The sequence below is a fragment of the Sabethes cyaneus genome, chromosome 2 (genome assembly GCF_943734655.1).
Source record: "Sabethes cyaneus chromosome 2, idSabCyanKW18_F2, whole genome shotgun sequence".
Classification (NCBI taxonomy): Eukaryota; Metazoa; Arthropoda; class Insecta; order Diptera; family Culicidae; genus Sabethes; species Sabethes cyaneus.
In genome coordinates this window covers 196338961-196359092 of record NC_071354.1, presented here as the reverse complement: position 1 = coordinate 196359092, position 20132 = coordinate 196338961, and the positions used below count along the sequence as shown (strand labels likewise).

The following is a 20132-nucleotide window of genomic DNA, read 5'->3' as shown; positions in this document are numbered from 1 at the left end:
CAAGAGCACGAGCAGCCTTGGTAGAACTCCGGTGGAACCCGGAATATTCGGACTGGAACAATAGGGACGACGAACCTGGACTATGGATTGGAAACTCGGGACATGTAACTGCCGATCTCTGAACTTCCAAGGGACCACTGGAGTGCTCTCCGACATATTAAAGAACCGCAAGTTTGACGTCGTAGCGGTGCAGGAGGTGTGCTGGAAGGGGTCGACGGTACGGAGGAATCCAAAAGCCGGTGATTGGAGGGTTCAGCGTACACCCACTGATCAACGAAAAGGACATAGGGCTTATCGATTTCACCGCCTCCAAGAACATGGCCGAACATAGTACCTTCCTTCAGCATAGAATCCTCACAAGTACACCCGGAGGTCACCAAATCAGACAGAATCGCACATCGACGACGTTTTGATCGACTGTTGACACTACTCAGACATCATTGACGACAGAGTGTATCGAAGCTCTTCTCGATTCACTACCTAGTTCGCTACCAATGCCTCGGTTAAATCTCGTACAGCCAGAAGTTACCGTAAACTACTCACACTCACTCGAAGCTGGAAGTAGTCAAGCTAGACGAAGCCCTCTCGAGGACTGTTGTCAGCAGAACGACTGGTATGACAACGAATGTAGGAGGGTGATGGATGAGGTGATCGTTACGCGGGCAGCAAAATGCTCAGTGCCAGAACGGTAGAACATGGAGAGTGAGACAATTCGCTTCAGGATTCGCTGATCCAATTCTTTCGAGAAAAAAAATGCTTAAAACAGCAGGAGCATGCGGAGCTGGAGCACCAGTTCTAACAGAAACTAAACGCATCCAGCAAAGATGTTGTGCCGCGAGTCGAAAAGTGTCGAGATAAGAATCGCAGTGTTTTGACGGACGATCGTGAGGTGACCGAAAGGTGGAAGCAGCACTTCGATGAACCCCTCAATGGCGCCCAGGCAAGGACCATAGCGGCGGGAAAAGCAATAATTTCGACAGTGCGACAAACGGGGAAGAGGTGCCAGCCTCAACGATAGGCGTTAAAGTAACGAGGCCGTCAGGCAGCTAAAGAACAATAAACAAGCTAGAAAAAACGACATTGGAGCGAAGCTGGTCACTCGTCTGCACCTACTAACTGTAAGAATTTGGGATACAGAACAGCTGCCGGAACGATGCAGTCATCTATCCGATCTACATGAAGGGTGACAAATTGGACTGTAAGAACTCTGCGATCACCGGTTTAAATGCCGCCTACAAAGTGCTGTCCCAAATCATTTTCCAGTGTCACCAATTGCGATCCGTTCGCAATTAAAGCTTGCTTCAGATAATATTGGTACAAATCAATTGCGTGTATTCAAGTTATTTATTATTGAATTCAAGATCTTTTCTTACACAAATGTGGCATTTTCTTCATACTTTTACGAAAAAATACGGATAAAATTGTTCGTCACGGTTCCGAAGCAATTCTCGAACTTTTCCTGGCTCATTAGGCGGAGCACACTTCCTTCGTCCATCGTTTTGGCTATCCCAAGTAGCAATTCTAAACCCACTTGGTTTTGCTTGAATTTAATAAAGGGTTTATTGCGGTATTTATCATTACCTCTGGTTTTATTGTGACATTTCGCAATACCAAGAGGATACGAGTCCATACACACCTATGGCTAGCTATAAAACCATAAAAAAACTGTTAATGAAGCCAATTTATTGTGATTGCTTATATTACCACGTTAAAACTTGTTGGCTGCACCACATCTCTTATAAACCATAGGTGTGGCGCAGCAATACAAAATGGCGCACCAAATAAAATTGAACTTATCGCGGTTGCTTGTCAAACCGCAATAAATCCGGTAGTTTTATGGAGCTATTAAAACGGTAACACCCTAACCAAACAGGTTTTTTTGCGGCTATTATGAAAAATACTAAAGTTCAACACCAAAATCATGTTTTTTGCGAAGCCATATTGCCATATTCTAGTATTTTGTTTTAGCTCGCAAACAAAAATTCCTCAAAGCAACGTGTTTTGTAGAAAGAATGTTATTATCAATCGGTTTTCCTGTCACAGGAAGAAACTAAAATGATTTTGCTAGAAATTGAGATTGACTAACTGAATATATTTATTTTGTTAAAACAACCAGTTTTCGAAAATTGCAAAATTTCAGTGGCGCGTTGATTTTATCCACGTATCATATCAATAAGCACGATAAAATGAAATGCGCACGTGCTGCAAACCAACGAAATTGGGAAATTTTATTATGGTCGCTATACCTAAACCAAATCGATCAGAATAAAACGACTGTAAAACTTTAACTTTGCTGCTCACGGATGTATTTTCAAGTTGACAAGGCTGGCGAACTTATTTATTAATAATGAAAAGCGAAAAGCTTTATTAAATTGTGGCGATGGCTGTCAAGCAGCGAAAGCTTAACCTGTTTTATTTCTGCGTTCAGCAGAGCGTGATACGAGTACTTGAGCTTATGACCTAATTCTTATAGAGGTTATGAAAACATTCTGAAGAGTGGGCCACTTGGTCAGAAAGCAGTTTTATAGCGGTTATCAGAAAGTTCTGGTGGAGCTCATAGTTTTATTTTCGGTTGTATGAAATTGGTCATGAAAACCACTATAGGAACGTAATAAAACTTAGATTTGTTACTTGGGATCTTATTCTACCAGGTCTTCATCTGATTGATGCCTTTGACAACACTTCCCTTTGCCTTGAGTCTCCTCTTCATGATTGCCCAGTATTTCTCGATAGGGCTGAACTGGGGTTGTGTGGGTTAAGGTCTTTCGGAACAAACTGGACACCTTTCTTTGCATACCATTCTTGAACGACTTTGCTGTAATGACAGCTTGCCGAATTTGGCCAAAACATCACGGGATGGTGGTGGGATCGAATGAATTCATTTTTGGAGACACTTCTTTTGGTACAGTTCCGACGTCATTGTCTTATTTGTAACGAAAATTTTCGTTTTTATTCCACAGCTGCAAATGCCCTGCCAAATCATAAATTTTCGAGCAAATTTGTCGGCAAAAACAAATTTAAATTTGCTTGGAACATCCCCCCGAGCCGTTGGCCAGCAAAATTTTTGACCTGGCATTTGCCCGAAGTCAACCTTGACATAGGATTCATTGTCCATCAGAGAACACCCGTCGAACTTGGTTAGCACCCGGTCGTATAGCTTTCGAGCACGTATTTTGGCAACACTATTCTGTTTTATGATTCGGTTTGGCTGTTTGCTAGGTCAATACGACTTGATTGCTTCCTGGAGTCGAATTCTCCTTACGGTCTATGGGCAGCACCGAATTTTCTGGCCAAATCACGGTCCGACAAATTGGGATTCCTCTTGATGGTCTTCAAAATCTTATCACGCAGTTTCCGATCAACAGTTCCACTCCGATGATTAGCTTGAGGCTTTCAAATCGTCGTCAATGTTTCTTTTTACCGTTTGTTAACGGTATTTCTGGGCAATTTCAGCTGTTTAGCTAGCCTAGATGCAGACCACAATGGATTTTCCAAATAACTGCACAATTTCTTCTTTTCTTTTGGCTTCCATGTCGTTTGTTTAAAAAATACGAATCTTAGTAGAATCAGACCATTCGATGTCAAGTGACTTTAGCATGGGTTTATTCTCAGGTCCCTCATTTACCCTTCTTTCATGCTGAATTCTATATTACCCGTTCAAGCCTCTTGACAGTGCAAAAGTCGCTCCTACAGGTAAGTGCACTGGTCAGAGGAACGAACGAGTCCTCGCCAGGGACGGCTATATGGGATAGTACTGGCAGCAAGGAACGAGTGGGTAAAGTAGAGCCAGCTTTGCAGGAAAGATAAATCCCGGTACCCACAAGCACGCATAAAATTTAATAACCATATCGCTCACTCAATAGCGATTATAGCAAAAAGAAATGCAGTGCGGGTCATACAGTAAACACCCGGGGGATATCACAATAGATCAATGATACTGGTCGCAGTGTTGGACCCACACATAAAAAAAAACAACGGATCAAATATTCACACTGCAGTGCATCCTCCAAAAAGACAGTGAATACGTAATTCCCACATACCATTTATTCGTTGATTTCGAAGCTGCATATGATACCATCGACCTAAAAGAGCTATGCAAAATTAGGGAAGAACGGCTTCCCCCGGAAGCTTATCAACTAATTTACGCAGTACTGCGTGCATATTTTGGATGGATTGTAGAGTTTGTTCGAATTACAGAGGAGCTTTGAACCGTTTTCGCCGCACTGTTGTCTTTACGACTTGTCAGGCCAACTGTAGTTACCGATACATACCGGATGTAGGATAGGAGTCCAAGTGCCTGTAGCTTGTATTGCATATGTCTCCGGCCCTCCACGATTCTTTGCTTTTAGGTTGTACTCCATCAAATTATTCAGAACGTGCTACGAGTTAGTGAACTTTTTTTATGTGTGCTGTGGAAGGATATTGTTTTTACGCCTGGCGTTTTCTTATTTTAGTAGCAGTAGTAGCACAGCACAGCCATATTTTAGTAGCACAGTTGTTACAAACCGGTTGTGGCAATCGATTTGTGACTAAATTTAATCATAAATAAGTTGCTGCAACTAAAAGTGCCAAGTATGTGCTACTTGGGTGGTACCCATGTACCTTTGAACCGCAGAGGCGCTGGACAAGAAGAGACTGCAAAACCCACTTAGTAAGATAGCGACGCGTCTGGTTGGGCTTTAGACACAAATTTTGCCTCTTCCTTCGTCTACTGTAGATAACCACCGACCAAGAAGTTTAAATCTAACTTGTTTTTACTGGCAGGACGACGACACTATACAGGTTCTTACGACTTGCAAGGTACTACACGTGACGTTGTTCGTCTGTCAGCGTGTTAGCCGCGATTCTCAGCGCGGGTTTTCGGGAAAAGGTCCTGTTCCTATGCAATAGACTAATCTCATGACCTTGAAATGCGGCCTTACATACATATTAATATTTTTTGAAACGGTGGTTCTACAATTGATGAAGGGACGGTAGGGGAAAGAAATGAAAATCTTTTTGGAGAAGGAGGGGAAAAAGCGCAACTTATTTACGCAATCGCAAAATTGCCATTAAACTAGGCCCTTCTCAATCGAGGTGGTTTCAGAATGGATCAGGAGTACCTCAAGGTAGCATTTTAGGACCACTATTATTTTCACAGTTCGTTAACGATGTCTCTCGACTATTGCCTCATGGAACAAGGTTGTGCTATACAGATGATGTAAAAATTTATATGCAAATTAATTAATCAATTAAAAATATTCGTGAAATGGTGCAGCTCCAATCGTATGCTAATCAGTATTCAGAAATGCACTGTCATCAGCTGTACCCGTAAAAAACACCCGATAGTTTTAGAATATAAATAATTTATGTTTTCTTCTCTTTATCGTTTCAGGTATTCTACAAAGGCGCTCAAGTAAACATTAGTTAATTTATACAATAGCGTTTGACAAGGGGAGCAAAAGGTATACTTTGTCAGATTCGTTTCGCATGATATTTGTTCAAACCTTATACAGAAGCCACCAGACAAAAGACGATACGTGGTTCTAACTCTTTGAGAAAGATGTTAAATACACCGAAACGTCGGGCATAGAATAAATAAGTGTCGTTTTGCTTTGCCGTTTGACTGTCCTGCCGAAAACATAAAGTTTGGAATCACCAACAGTCGATAGCTCCACATCGACGATTGTTGGATTTGCTTCAATTAACCACTTTGACATGAACCTTTGGGATTCATTATAAAGGATCATACGTCCCCGGCGTAGATCCGATTTAGCGGCCCAACAATTTTCTACATTTAGATTCCTTTTTACTGGGCGTTCGATTGGTAAAGTCCGACCCCCAAGAATTACTTCGCTCATACAATCATCAATCTGAACTGAACTTAACTCCTTTTACACATATTTCGTTGGAATTATTCATTCTGTTATTCACCAGCAAAACACAGCACTGAAAATGAAGCAAAACCCTCGATAATTCGGCGTAAAATCACTTCATGCTTGCTCCGGGCGTTGCGCTACTGCCGCCAGATAGATCAGCCCAGTTTCGAATCATGCACCAGGCAACGGCCAGTAGGGAAAAAGAATTCATTGTGCTGTTTTTCAATTTTCACACATTGGCACACGACGCTAGACAATGAGTCTACTGGAACCGAACGGCAGAATGGAACCGAGAAGAGGAATATGTTCATAACATTCGAGGCCGGGTCATGCCGGAACAAAGGCGTTTAACTTGTAGTTCCTCCATCCTGGCTAGCCTGATAGTGACTGGCAGATGTTTCGAAACTGGGCTCTGCCAGAGCAACGGCAATTATTCATTCATGTACGGAATCAAAACAAGCATCGGAACCATACGGACAGTAAAAGGGAATAATTCGGCAAACGTAAACTCTTCGAAGGCGGCCTTCAAGTGCAGTCATGCGACAACAAACGAACGACGAGGACGCTGAGCAACAGCTGATGTAAACAAACACCAATGGTCAATTACAACAACAGCATGTTTTTATTTTCTCGTCGTTCACTGAGAGGGTGGTGGTACGTAGTGGCGATGATCACTGAACGGTAACGAACGGACCAAGGAGCGGCGACAGACCGGGTGCATCGCACGCAGCACAGGCTGCATCTGGGTTAGAGCGATAGAATTACCTGCTGCGGTTGGCCAATAGCCCCGGTTTCCTGCCAGAGCGCAGCTTATTAACTGACGGGCAGAAATTACGAAGGCACACAGAGAAAGTGGTAATTAGAGCCACGAGTGTCGTTGCCCTGAGCTGCGGTATTGAACTTCAGCAGTTCTGCATCGAATCACTACGCACTGTTGAGCATGCGAAGAAAAGTGACATCGATCCTGATGGGCACGAGGTGTTTGCTGTGCACATCTTCTGGTAATTTTCAATGGAAAAGAGACGATTTTCTCTTCTCGAGACAAAACCAAGAAAGATGCGAAAGGAAAACCGAGAACTAATCTTGCATTCGTTTATGTTTTATGTGCGGTGAGTTGAATGCAGTGGCATTAATATGGTCGTGCGGTAAGGGTTTAAGTATAATTAAAAAGTTTGATAGCTTCCAAATGCAGTAGACTAAGATTTTTCACTTGACCCACGCAGTATTGCACAATTCAAACCGAAGATTCATGTTCTACAGACAAGGAATGATCTACTAACAATACTTTGTCGCCTCGTAACTGTCACCATAAATCTTGTACTTTCTCCAAAATCCACTTCTTCAGCTTCAGGTACGGGGGGGACGCACAGCTCACTTCTATTACTCAGCATGAAGCATGGAGTTCTATCCGATGTCGAGGTTAATACATGCGATGTAATGGAAATGTCCCACAAATAAAAGCCGAAAAAAGCCGTTACACTTCACATATGACGATGAAAATTAGATCCTCTTGTTTATCCAGAAGACGTGAAAATGAAGACAAATGTTTGTAGTTTATTTTCCTGCACGGCAGACCCCGACACCGCGGTGATTTATGGAAATTGTTAACCTATCATTCCCGTCCGCCGTATGTAATGAGTCGCGTGTTTACTTTTCCGGCCATCTAAAACAGCTTGTAATACAATGGTGCACCAGGATGTTATGCCCGTTGCCGGGTAAGGTAGGCCGAAAAAACAGATTTGACCACCCTGTTTCAACTCAACAAAACAAGCAATCCTAAATTGGCTATCGTATAGAACCTACAGCGAGCAAAAAGGTTGGTAATAAAACTATTAGAATGATGGAGCCATTTCTTCTCCGCACCGAAACCGCCTCGCCGAACATGGACTCGGGCTATTAATATTCGGTTCTAGGTATATTTTAGTACAAACACAGAATGTTGCTTTGCCCGGCGGCATACAACCACCTAAGCGCCGTGGTACAGCACACGTTCCGCTGCTGCACGGAATGCATTTCTTCTTTTACTCGCTTCGAAGCCGCGCTGCTAGTTGCCTACCTACCGTGGTGAATTATGAACAATTGTAATCTGGTAATATGTTACCATTACGAACTATGAAAGGTACAAGCATGCTTGCAGTTCAGTCGTCATGCTGCCTGTGGAATGACTTTGATGTATACCTACAGCCAGCTAGAGCAGGCTGCACGCTGCTGCACGACTACGACCGCTTTTCACGTCGAACCTACATAGAGGAAAGGAAGTATCCTGCCGAGAGTTGTTCCAGTTCTTTTGCCCAGCTTCCAACAGAATTATCTGCTTTGTGGTTAGTGCAGAGTGCAACCACTCTGCCGAGAGAGCTGTGATTAGGTGCGCACTGCTGGATGTTAGTTCAGATGTTGTATTCGGTAAAACTGAATGGAAAATGAAATTTTTAGTCAGCAAAAAAAACTAGCTATTTTCATATGAGAAGAGGAAAGCCACTTGCGCCGTGCGGTATGTGACTAATGTTTGGTTGAAAGTGAGGTTATTTACAGTTGTTGAGTACAAAACTTAATTCACTGCAATCGTTTAATACCTACTAGCGAGGTTGTAAAAAACTAAGACCGGTAGATCGTAGTTCTCTGCGCTTGCAGCTTCTAGAAAAACAGGAGCTATAAATTATCATTATCTTGCTGATTCGTCAAACTACGTGAAAATTTTATACGGACACGTTACATTCCCATGTCATGGAAATAGTTTTACTTCTCAAGAAGTGTCAGTAGAAGACTTATTGACTATGTCGTCATTTCCAGTTTTTTTTTGGGATCCTGTCCAGCGAGACAGTTCATCAAGCCAGAGTTAAAAGATCTCACATAAAAAAGGCGTCTCCTGAAACTCACCTGAAACGGCAATGGGACTTGATATATTTGGTTGCTTGACAAAATCGAATGGGGTTCGAAATGGTCTCCCGTTCATACACACGAAGACGTTCAAATTCAACCGACACTCATTTTCTGTGAAAATATTTGGCTCCTATCTGGTTCTCTGCTGATTTTTGCTTTTTGTGGTCGCTTATCCGGCATCCTTACTATGTGGCCACCGCCCTGTAGCCCGCCGTGTGTAAGTCGTCATCGTCGTCGACACTTTAGAGGCGGCTCTTGCTGTTCCAAGCAGTCATTCAACTCGATATTGGGCCACTCGTCGCCAATTTCCCAGCCATCTCAGAAGTTACAAATCACGTTCGACCTGGTTCTGCCATCTTGTGGGGATCGTTGAAGAGAACCGTTTTCGTCGCACTATTGTTCGGCATCCTTACGACGTGTCCGGCCCACCGTAGCCTACCGATGTATTCGCCAGATGTACTTACTAACTTACTTAGGTGACTTGCCGTCCTAAGACAAAACCTGTTGAACAAAGTTTCTCTATGTAACTCGGTTGAGGGCTTCCGCTCTCCAATTCCTCGGACACCGAGTACTCTCCGCCAGATCTCGCTCCACCTGGTCTAACCATCTTGCTCGCTGCGCTCCTGGTCGTCTTGTTCGTACCGGATTTGAGGGGAATACCAGCTTTGCAGGGTACTTGTCCGGCATTCTTGCAACATGCCCTGCCCATCGAATCCGTCCAGCTTTAGTAACCTTCTGGATTCTGGGTTTGCCATAGAGCTGTGCGAGTTCATGGTTCATCCTCCGCCTCCATACTCCGTTCTCCTGTACGCCGCCGAAGATCGTTCTTAGCACTCATCGTTCAAAAACTCCGAGCACTCGCAGGTCCTCCTCGAGCTTTGTCCATGTTTCATGCCCGTAGAGAACAACCAGTTTAATAAACGTCTTGTAAAGGGTGCACTTTGTACAGGGACTTAGTCTGCTCGACCGCAATTGCTTGCGAGGCCATAGTAAGCACGACTTCCGCTGATAATACGCCTCCGAATCTCACGGCTGATATCATTGTACGCCGTTACCAGCGAGCCAAGGTAGGCAAATTCGTCGACTACCTCAAACTCATCGCCGTCGATCAATATACTACTTCCCAAGCGGCGTCGTTCGGCCTTGGTTCCACTGGCCAGCATGTACTTTATTTTAGATGTATTTACCTTTAATCCATTCTGCTTCGCGCTTTAATTTGGGGTACTGTTCAGCCACCGCCACAGATGTTCTGCCGATAATATCCAAGTCATCGGCAAAGCAGACGAATTGACTAGATTTGTTGAATATCATACCCCGCGTGTTAATATCCGCTAGGTTCATAACACCTTGTCGCACTATGTTGAACAGCAGGCATGAAAGACCGTCACCTTGACGAAGCCCTCTGTGTGATTCGAATGAACTTGACAATCCACCCGGAATCCGAACACAGCATTGTGTACCATCCATTGTAGATTTAATCAGTTCGATGAGCTTCCTAACGAAGCTGTTCTCGTCCATTATTTCCCATAGCTTTTTCCTGCCGATGGTATCATATGCGGCTTTGAAGTCAACGAACAAACGGAACGTGGGAACTCTGTATTCATAGCCCTTTTGGAGGATCTGCCGCAGTGTAAATATTTGGTCCGTTGTAAACCGACCTTCGACGAAGCCGACTTGATAAGTTTCCACAAATCTGTTCGCAATTTGTGATAGTCAGCGAAAAATGATTTGGGACAGCACTTTATAGGAGAACGGTGATCGCTCGATAGTTCTCACAGTCCAACTTGTCATCCGTTTTATAGATCGGGCGTATAACCCCATTTTTTCACTCCTCCGGTAGCTGTTCCGTATCCCAAATTCTGTCAATTATCCAGTGCACACAAACGGTCAGCTTTTCTGATCTCATTTTAATAAGCTCCGCTCCGATGCTATTTTTCCCAGCTGACTTGTTGTTCTTTAGCTGCATGATGGCCTCGTTAAGTTCGCCTATCGTTTGGGCTGGCACCTCTTCCACATTTGTTGCACCGTCGAAATCGCTTTCCCCGTCGTCATGGTTCTCCGCCTGGGCGCCATTCAGGTGTTCGTCGAAGTGCTGCTTCCACCTATCGGTCACCTCACGATCGTCCGTCAGAATACTGCCAGTCTGATCCCGACACATTCCCTCGCCGCAACGGAGCCTGTGGAGTAGCAGGGCGCCCTCCACAGTAATCTGCCCTTGCTGCATCAAGCCTGTCCCTTATGCAGTGAACGATCTCCGCCTTCCTCTCGAACACGGCAAGGGCGCATAACCACGGCCAATGCTTAGAAATCTCATATTCAGTTTATGCAATACGCCTGAATTGATGCAGTATACTGCTCATTCTTAACATACTGCTCATACAAATGAAATGAACACCGCAGTGCCAACCTGACACCGAAAATTTGAGTGAAACACTTTCGTTCATGTTTGTGTTGTTCTTTTCATTCATTCATTCTCGATAATAGCGAATGAAAGCAAATGTGAATCATTCATTCATTCATTCATTCATGCTGACAACGGCAAACGAAATTACAATAAACGTAAACATTTCTCCGAGTTTTAATTAATTTCCTTCAACCAGGTTTTGGTTGATTTGAAAAAGCAGGCAGTTTAAAAAATTAACTTTAAGGTCTAAAATATCAGTCAAGAGTAAGATAATTGACTGACGGGTTAGTCGAGCAATCGTTCGGCACTGCAATTCATGAATGAATTGTTTTGAAAGGTAGAAAATTGAAAGAGATAAACACTGTCAGCGGCTCAGAAGTCAGGTCCATGGGCCGACAGATAAAATGAATACTATCAAGGGTAAAACTGTATCGCCTTCATGCAGGGCTGTCAATTTTTTCGAGAACTGGGCACGGCGTCAAGTCAATGAAGAACTACTGGGCTAATAGAAGGGTTTCCCGATCAAATGAAAATATCAAATTTTTAGCAGGATGAGTTCTAAATAACAAGTTTTTCAGAACAAAATCTCCTTTGTGTTTTGTTATAAAGTTAGTCTCGTTAGTAGTTAAAATAACAAAAATTGTAACAAAATCTGCTCTATGCATATCACAAATATGTCAAATTATGATATAATTTGATCTAGTCTATATCAAGTTGAATTATAAAAATGATCATCCTGTCATGCTGTATAACCAAATTGTAACAAAGCGTGTTATAAGTAACAGAACGAGATAGAATCTTGGTAGAACATTTTGTGTGTCGTAAGTTTTTCTATCACATTTATAGCAAAGTTTTTGTTAGAATCATCTGATCGTGTTTGCACATTGCGATGTATGTCAGTTTCGTACCGCGGCATATGCTTCTTGATCGTAACGTTTTGCGAAGGGCAAAATAGGCCCGATTTACTTGGGCATTTTACATTGACACGAAAGTCAGATTCACGGTGCATGTATCCACGATTATTGCTAAGGCATATGCAACGCTCGGTTTTTTAAAAAGAAACACTAACGACTTTCAAGAATGCGCTGAAATCGCTATACTGAACACTCGTTCGGAGCTTGCTTGAGTATAGGGTCGTTGTTTGGGCACCCTATTATGCGGTACATGCGAATAGAATTGAGTCCACCCAAAAGAACTTTATAAGCTTATTGACATCGATACGTTAGCAGCCAAAAGAAAACTACTTCAGCGAATGTTTATTTTCGGACTAATCAACGGGGATATTGACTGCAGCTGCAGCCCACTTCTTAGTCTGATTTGCTTACATGTCCCTCATAGGCAACTAGCCTATGAGGGACATGTATCCCAAATACACAAGCTCATCTACCACTTCTAGTTCGTCGCCGTCATTGGTTACTGGTTGTGGGAGACACGCGTGTCTTACCTTTGATCCTCTTACTTTCATGTATTTGGTCTTCGACGCATATATTTTTGGGCCAATCCTCCTAGAATCCACTGTCAGTGTGACGTAGATTACCTCCGCAGTCGCCAGGTTCCTGGCTATAATATCAAAGTCATCTGGAAAGCCTAGGAGTTGGCTACCCTTGGTGTAAATAGTGCCTCCCGTTTCGATGCCCGCTCGTCGGATCACCGTCAAGAGCGATGTTGAACAGGATGCAGGATAAGCCGCCACCTTGTCTCAACCCTCATTGCGTCTCAAAAGAACGTTAGAGTGTCCCCAAAATGCGCACGAAACACATCATTCGATCGAATGTAGCTCTGATCAGTCTCTCGCGTCAGTTTGTCCGGAAAACCGTATTCTTGCATAATCTGCCATAGCTAGTCTCGAACGACTGTATCGTATGCTGCTTTGAAATCAAAGCACGATGATGTGATGCGTGGGCACGTTGTATCCCCGATACTTCTGCAATATCTAGTCCCTATTGGTGCGTCTCCATAACGTCTGTCGGATAATTCCATGTGAATCCCCGTGTTATCGGTGACAGCCGGCGAAACAGGATCCGGGAGAATACCTTGTATTCTCAGCTTATACCGTCATTACGCCGCGATAGTTGCACCAAATCAGCAGGTCCTGATAATGTTACGAACCGCGTGATTGTCGACCTAATCCAAGAAATTGTGAAACCTTTGGACACTTAATTCAACTCTTTTCTTCGTACTGGCTATTTTCTATCTCTGTGGAAAGTTTCGCATTTAACCCCGATCTATAAGAAAGGTAATCGCTCAGACGTAGAAAATTATCGCTAGGTGGCTATTCAGTCGGCTATTCCCAAATTGTTTGGGGCGATCGTGTACGAAAGCCTATATGATAAAGTATATGAGCAAATATCATCGATTCAGCGTGGATTTCGGAAGGGTAAATCAGTTGTAACGAACATGTGTGAATTCCATACGACCGTCACAGATAACATAACTAGAGGATACCAGGTGGACTGTATTTACACTGACATGAGTAAAGCTTTTGATGCAGTAGGGATTGGAAGCGTACTGGATGCAGCTTATGATTTCGGCTTTAAAGGTTCGATGCTAAACTGGTTAAGCTCATATTTAACATGTGACAATTCATGACGAAGTTTCACAGCCATTCAATGTGAACTTAGGTGTGCCACAAGGAAGTCATCTAGACCCCTTACTTTTCGTACTAGTGATGAGCAATCTTCCCACCTTCATCGACAGAGCAAACATTCTGGTATAAGTCGATGATGTCAAACTTACCAGTAAAGGCCGTCAAAGAATGTTTTTTCCTGCAATAAGATTTAGTGAACTTCGGGAGATTCTGTGATGACTGTGGGTTGTCAGTAAATCCCGGGAAATGTTCTGTCTTGACGTTTACTAGGAGATCAGCACCAATTATATTCAAGTATAGCTACGAAGAAACAGATAACCCGCGAGTGACTGTAATACGAGACTTAGGAGTTGTGTTCGATGAAAAACTCTCGTTCAACTGCCCTGTCAATAATTTAGTGAAGAAATGTTTGCATATGTTTGCACTAGTGGTCGATTTGGCCGCGAAGTTAAGAATCCACATGCACTGCTCGCTATATTTACTGGCTTAGTTCCTTCCAAACTGGACTTTGCGAGTACCGTCTGGAGGCCGCAGTATACTTATCAAATCAATCGGTTGGAAGGCATTCAGAAAAAATTCGTAAGATTTACTTTGAGAAACTTGGTACGGAACAACGATGAACTCCCTCCATATGAGCAGCTTTGTATGCTTGTCGTTCTGTACACCTTGACTGCCAGACATAAAATAATGTGTGTTATCTTCTTTGTTAATGTATTATCTGGTCGAGTAAGAAGCCAAGTGTTGAGCGACAAATTGAGTCTGAACAGCCCAGCTGTCCTTCGTCGGCGCAGAACTTTTAAACCTCCTCTACGAAGCAGAAATTATTCGCAGCATGAAGCGATATGCAGGTTCATGAACGGGCTTCAAAATATTATAAAATTAGATATGACACCGAATATGTTACGACGAAGACTTAGCTTGCACTTCAGAGGTCCATTATGTAGTATTTAGTTTTTATGTAATAGAATTTAGTTAAGTCAATGTTTTTATAACTGTAGTCTAATTAGTGCTTAAGGACAAAAAGGCTTGCAAAAGCCAGAACAAATATGAATGAACTTGATATCCCGTGACGAACAGTTGTCATACGTTGCCTCCAGCCGCGCGTTTAACATTTTTCTCTCATCGTCTAGTCTACATTCCTGCCGGCAGCACACGTTGATGATGCGATGAAGAAGCGACCCGTTATCCTCATCCTCTCGTTTGTCGCCCAGTATTCTACCCAACATTGCAAAGCTCGTTGCCAGCTCATTGGAAGGGCCAGCACTCTGGTAAAACTGGGTCTTTCGTAGCGACTTTTCGTTGACGACAGAGCTGCAAAGTTACGATGTCGAGTTTGTCAAGGTTAAGCTGTTCGAGCAGCACCTGGTCGTCACGTACGTATCGATCTGCAGTTCTATGTATCCAATAGTTTCCATTCGTAGTCCTTGTTTCATTGCCTAGGTTGATGACGAGTACTTCAATCCGTGGTTGCATGAATGTTCCTATCAATCATTAATTAGGGAGGTTACTTTACTAGAGCCACGCTACCGAGTCTCGTGATGCGGCTTTAGTACCGAGACGTCAACTTTCTCATTTCAACCGCCCGCTCCGGATCAGACGCTATTGTGAGCTGCTCCTAACCTGGAGCGCAGGCGCTCACTAGGTTGAGAAATGAATAGCCACCTCTGACATCTGGGTAGACACTCCTGGCTGACAAGGCTATTCTTCGTACTGACACTAGTATTCGAATAAATACCTCCTTTCCAGTCCGTTTCTACCTTAGTTTCTACCGGTCTAGGTTAGCTGATCTCCGCTAAGGTTGCTCTTATTCCGGTTAATTAGCTGGATAAGAGGCTAAGTACCACCCCAATCCACGACCTATTTCATAAAACCGCTAATAAAACTATGAGCTCTACTCAGTGCCATAGCGTATGGTGTGCCAGACTGGCCTCCGCTAAGGACGCTAGCTCTTGGGGGCGCCAAAAAAGGCCTGCATTTCAGTAAAGTATTCGCAATGACATATGCATTAAAAACTGGACTGATTTTAGAGATTTTTCATGCCACGTTATCAGTTGATTTGTATGCAACAGCCATGGCCATGGCGAAAACAGTCAAACAACTACGCTCGATGTTTTGTTCGTACTGCCAGCTCCACTCCGTAGCAAACTAGTTGGACATGGTAAAGTAATTTGTATCCGCTGAATAGAGCTAATCTAGCATTTCCAACATCCTCTCCCGCAAGACAAGTGAGAGCGTTGAACGGAAGTTTGGCTCCGGCTTCGCGACAAGGTTGCCCGATAACCGATGAAGACCGAGAGCAAGGGGGTCTAATCGTTCCGCGCTTTGGGTCGGGATGTCGGAGTAATGGGTTAAAAGGCGAAGAAGTATTCAGAAACATCAGTCGAGGATGGCTGTGTCTGAGTAGCAGGCAACCTCCTAGAGAACGGCTGTTTCTCCGGTGAAATTGGTCGTGGTCATAATGGGTGACGACAACTTCTTGACGCTAGAAAACGTGAACAAGGTGAACAACGAGATATAAAGTTACAGTACGTAGTGCCTACCGGAAGTTGCAGTCTTCATCAAGTAGTATCGCGCAAAGCATGTGTTTGGCCGAAGCTGGCCTTAGCCCATCATGCCAAGAAATCACTAGAGAAGATGAACCGACTGAAGATAAACGTTGTACCGACGATCACCAAGTCTCTCAACGTCCCCCAACTGCGACCAATAGAAAATTTTTGGGCGAAACTCATTGCTGATCGCCAAGGCCACGTAAGAGTTGCGTAATATGCCGCATGCCTATCTTTTGATCGGCCATAGTGAAGGTTCCGGTAGCTAACTTGAAAATATATAGCCGTGTGCAAAAAACGTAAAGTTTCAGTGATTATAATACAAATCCGAAAGAATATTTTATAGATTTTTAGCAGTTTCCGTAGTTGTGCAGCATACGCGCATTAAATTTTGTGTATTGGAATGATAAGTGGCTAAAATTAACGCGCCATCAAAATTTTTGAAAACCAGTTGTTTCAACAAAATAAATATTTTCGATTAGTCACTCTTAGTTTTTAGTAAAATCATTCTAGTTGTATTCTAACTTGAAAATTGGGTAATAATTTCCTTTCTTGAACTGACAGTTTGTTTTGATGAATTGCTACATGGCGATGATTTCGATGTTGAGTTCTAATTTTTTCATAATTGTGATAAAACAGCTTAATTCGGGTGTTCCCATATAAATAGCACCATAAAACAAATAGTTTTATTGCGTTTTGACAAGCAAGTTACCTGGAATTCTATACTGTTATTGTAATGCCATGAAATTTCGAGAAAAAAAAACAAATCGTGTGTTCGTTTGTAATCTTATTCAACCTTCAGTGAAATATATTAATTGATAGAGCAGAAAATTTTCTTTTAGTAATAATTATGTCTTACATATATGTATACATATGCCATTTACGAGCGAACGAACGAGCGATGTTTGTAGCAAACACTGATGAAATCTGCAAGTTGAACACAAGATCCGCATAATAAACAAATAATAAAATTGTAGGAAAATATTCCGTCTCTCTTAAGCCAGATTCTGGTGCACATTCTTAAATAAGTTTACCTGTGAATAGTTTGGATTCAGCTAAAATTTGTTTGAAACTACTCAAAATACCTCTAAACACAAACTAAAATTTCGAGATAGTTTTCCAGCCAAAAAATTGACAGTAGGAATTTAATAGTGAGTGATTTCTCACAGAGAATAATTTGATTATTGGTAGCAAGTAGCAAAAATTGGTTAAATGTTCTTTAAGTTCTTTATTTATTCTTTAAACTTTATGGGTATTTTGGCTAGTTTTAACCAAGTTTTAGCTATATCCTAGCTGTTCACAGGTAGACTCATTTAAGCGTGCAATAATATTGTTAATCATTACTTTTATAAGTTGGATCTTGGATCCCAGTTGGCCTCGAGGTATGATGCTGGTCCAGTAAGCCAGTTGTCGTATGTTCGAATCTCGGGTGAGAGAGGCTGTTAGAGTCAATAGGATCGTGACACTGGTCCCGCAACAGTCCTGTACTCTGACAGTTAAAACAAATAAAACAAAAGGTTAAGTTTTGATAACTGAATGTAGCGCGTAGGCTTTGCTACTTTGCTTTGCTTTAGGTCGGTCCGTTCGCTTCGTCACGAATCAACAGTCTGACACGTGCGGCTGTCAATTAAGTCTTCAAAATTAAAATCTAGCCAAAGACATCCAATTATTAAAAGTTTCACTTTTAATCTTCTCTTTCGGACCGGCCCCGTTGCCATAATTCAACAGGCTCATTAGCGTTTAAGCATAATTACCCGCCAATAATCATAACGCCCTCCAATCCCGCGGGAATTTTCTCTCATTAAAAGTACCATCACTTTTCCACCATCATTCGTGATGGCTAGTAGCAGCCATGACGCGCGCGGACTTTGGCAGTCAGTTCTTGCTTGACGACGGCACACTCTCGCACATCCTGGCACAAGTTTCGCCTACCATCAGCTCCGTACCTACCGTAATCTACTTTCCCCGGGTAAGACCGGCCCACGCCATTAGTCTGAAAGCATTATTTTCGCCAAAATGGCTCGACAGCAGAGCGGCAACGAACCAGGAGCCCCAGGAAGCTTTCGTCGGTGCTTGGTCCTGTCTTTTTTCGTTTTGCGTTATGACCGCGCGCCCGGTGTGCCATCAGGGAAAGATCGCACGGATGGCCGATTTTCATTTCTTCGCGTACAGTTTTTCGTCGAGAGTGAAGGCATTGAACAGCCCCCGAAGATGATGATGATGATTACGTTAGTCTCTCGAGTTAATTTTTGCCATCCCCGCTTTTTAGGGGGCGCACGGGGTTCGTCGTAATAATCTAAAAGTACCCTTTTAGGCGTGTTCAGGGTGTTCGTTTTTTTCACTCGGAAAGCACTACAAGCACTTTGACTAGCTAGGGGGTAAAGCGTCGATTGTCGTTACATTAGTGAGAGGTGCGAAAACTCAACGGAGCAATCATTACGATTATTATTTGCAATTATGCAATGCAGAAAATTATGTTGAAAAATATTACTGGAGTTTTTTTGGCCCGTCACGAGAGCTGATTTTCAACTGAAATGTCAGAATAACAAGTGCTACTTATGTTCGCTTTCACCGGCTTTCGAAGGAATGAACGTTGTTCGTGGAATGGCTCAAGGATAAACGAAAACGCAATGCTTTGGAATGCCGGTTTGAAGAAATTTGGGTGGAAACCCGAGAATGATTATGCCAAATAGGTATAAGGATTGTTGATTTAACATTTCGGGTGGTGGATGATGCGAGATCTGAGGGTGAACTACGAAAAATGGAATGGTTGTTTTTTCCTTTGCTGATTGACAAGCTATTTGGAAGTGGAAGAATTGGTAAATTCTTTCGTGCTGTTCTGTCGACAGAGGTGATGCTTCGTCACGAAGGCTATTTTCACCGAAAATAATAATCTTAGCTTGAAGAGGGAAACCGGCTTGGCAGCAATCACAATATTCATTGTCTCCGGAGTGACGCAACAATCTATTTCCATAAAAGGATTTCAATTCATTAGTTTCTAAATATCCCATTCAGAGACAATGGCTCAACGTGGCTCGGGTGCCATTACGGGTGGTAGCCCACGATGGTACAATTGAGCTTTGCGGTTAAATTGGTTGCTCAGTCAGTAGTAGTGCAATCAGTGTTGTCTCGTAATGAAAACAAACGATTATCGCCTTCTCGTTTGCCAGTATCCTAGCGTCACCCGCCCTAGCGCAAACGGATGGGTGGAATCGTAATGCAAGCACTCTCTAAATGGTGCTCAATTTACTGTTAATTATGCTTAAAAATGGCTTCATGAATTGGTCCGTCTGACGTTTGCTCTCCTATTGGAGCATACGAGGATTAGGTTGACCGAATACCTTGCATTCTGAGTTATCAGCTGAGTTTGACAGCTTTACCTTATCCTGCACTTATTACAAAATTTGGAATCCATTTTTGTAACAGTTTGGTTATCTATTGATTGCAGTCACCCTAAAAAACAGTTGGCACCAAATTGGAAATCCAGCGATGTACGCAAATTAATCAGGGGTAGTAATAAATAATGATTAGGCGAACTTAATCCTAAAGAGGATCAACTGCGTCCTTAGTTGCGTTGGTACACAACCATATGGCGGGTAATTGGTTCAATACCTATATGAAATACTTACTCGCTGTCGTTGTCAAACTAATAGAGTTGTTCCGTGGCAATGGTAAATGGTAAAATTGATTAAATCTGTATCGTTGTTAAGTTATTAAAAACACTCACACAACACTAATCAAGACTTACCTTCACTAGCGTGCCTAAACAGCAACAAAAGGTGGACACCCGACCTTTCAGAAGAATATTTTAAATCGTAAGATGACAAATCTATTAATATTGCTTATCACAAAAATAT

The 20132-nt window shown here is 42.7% G+C and overlaps 1 protein-coding gene across 3 annotated transcripts in view; it reads left to right on the top strand.

Moving 5' to 3' along the window:
• LOC128738209 (uncharacterized) overlaps positions 1–20132 on the top strand; it is a 402077-nt gene that overhangs the window by 68774 nt on the left and 313171 nt on the right. The window contains exon 2 of one of the 3 annotated variants that reach the window (XM_053833172.1): positions 5375–5444. The exons of the other annotated variants lie outside the window; for them this stretch is intronic. The gene's annotated coding sequence lies outside the window, so the exon portion shown is untranslated. The remainder of the gene's footprint in view (positions 1–5374; positions 5445–20132) is intronic. 3 annotated transcript variants of the gene reach the window in all.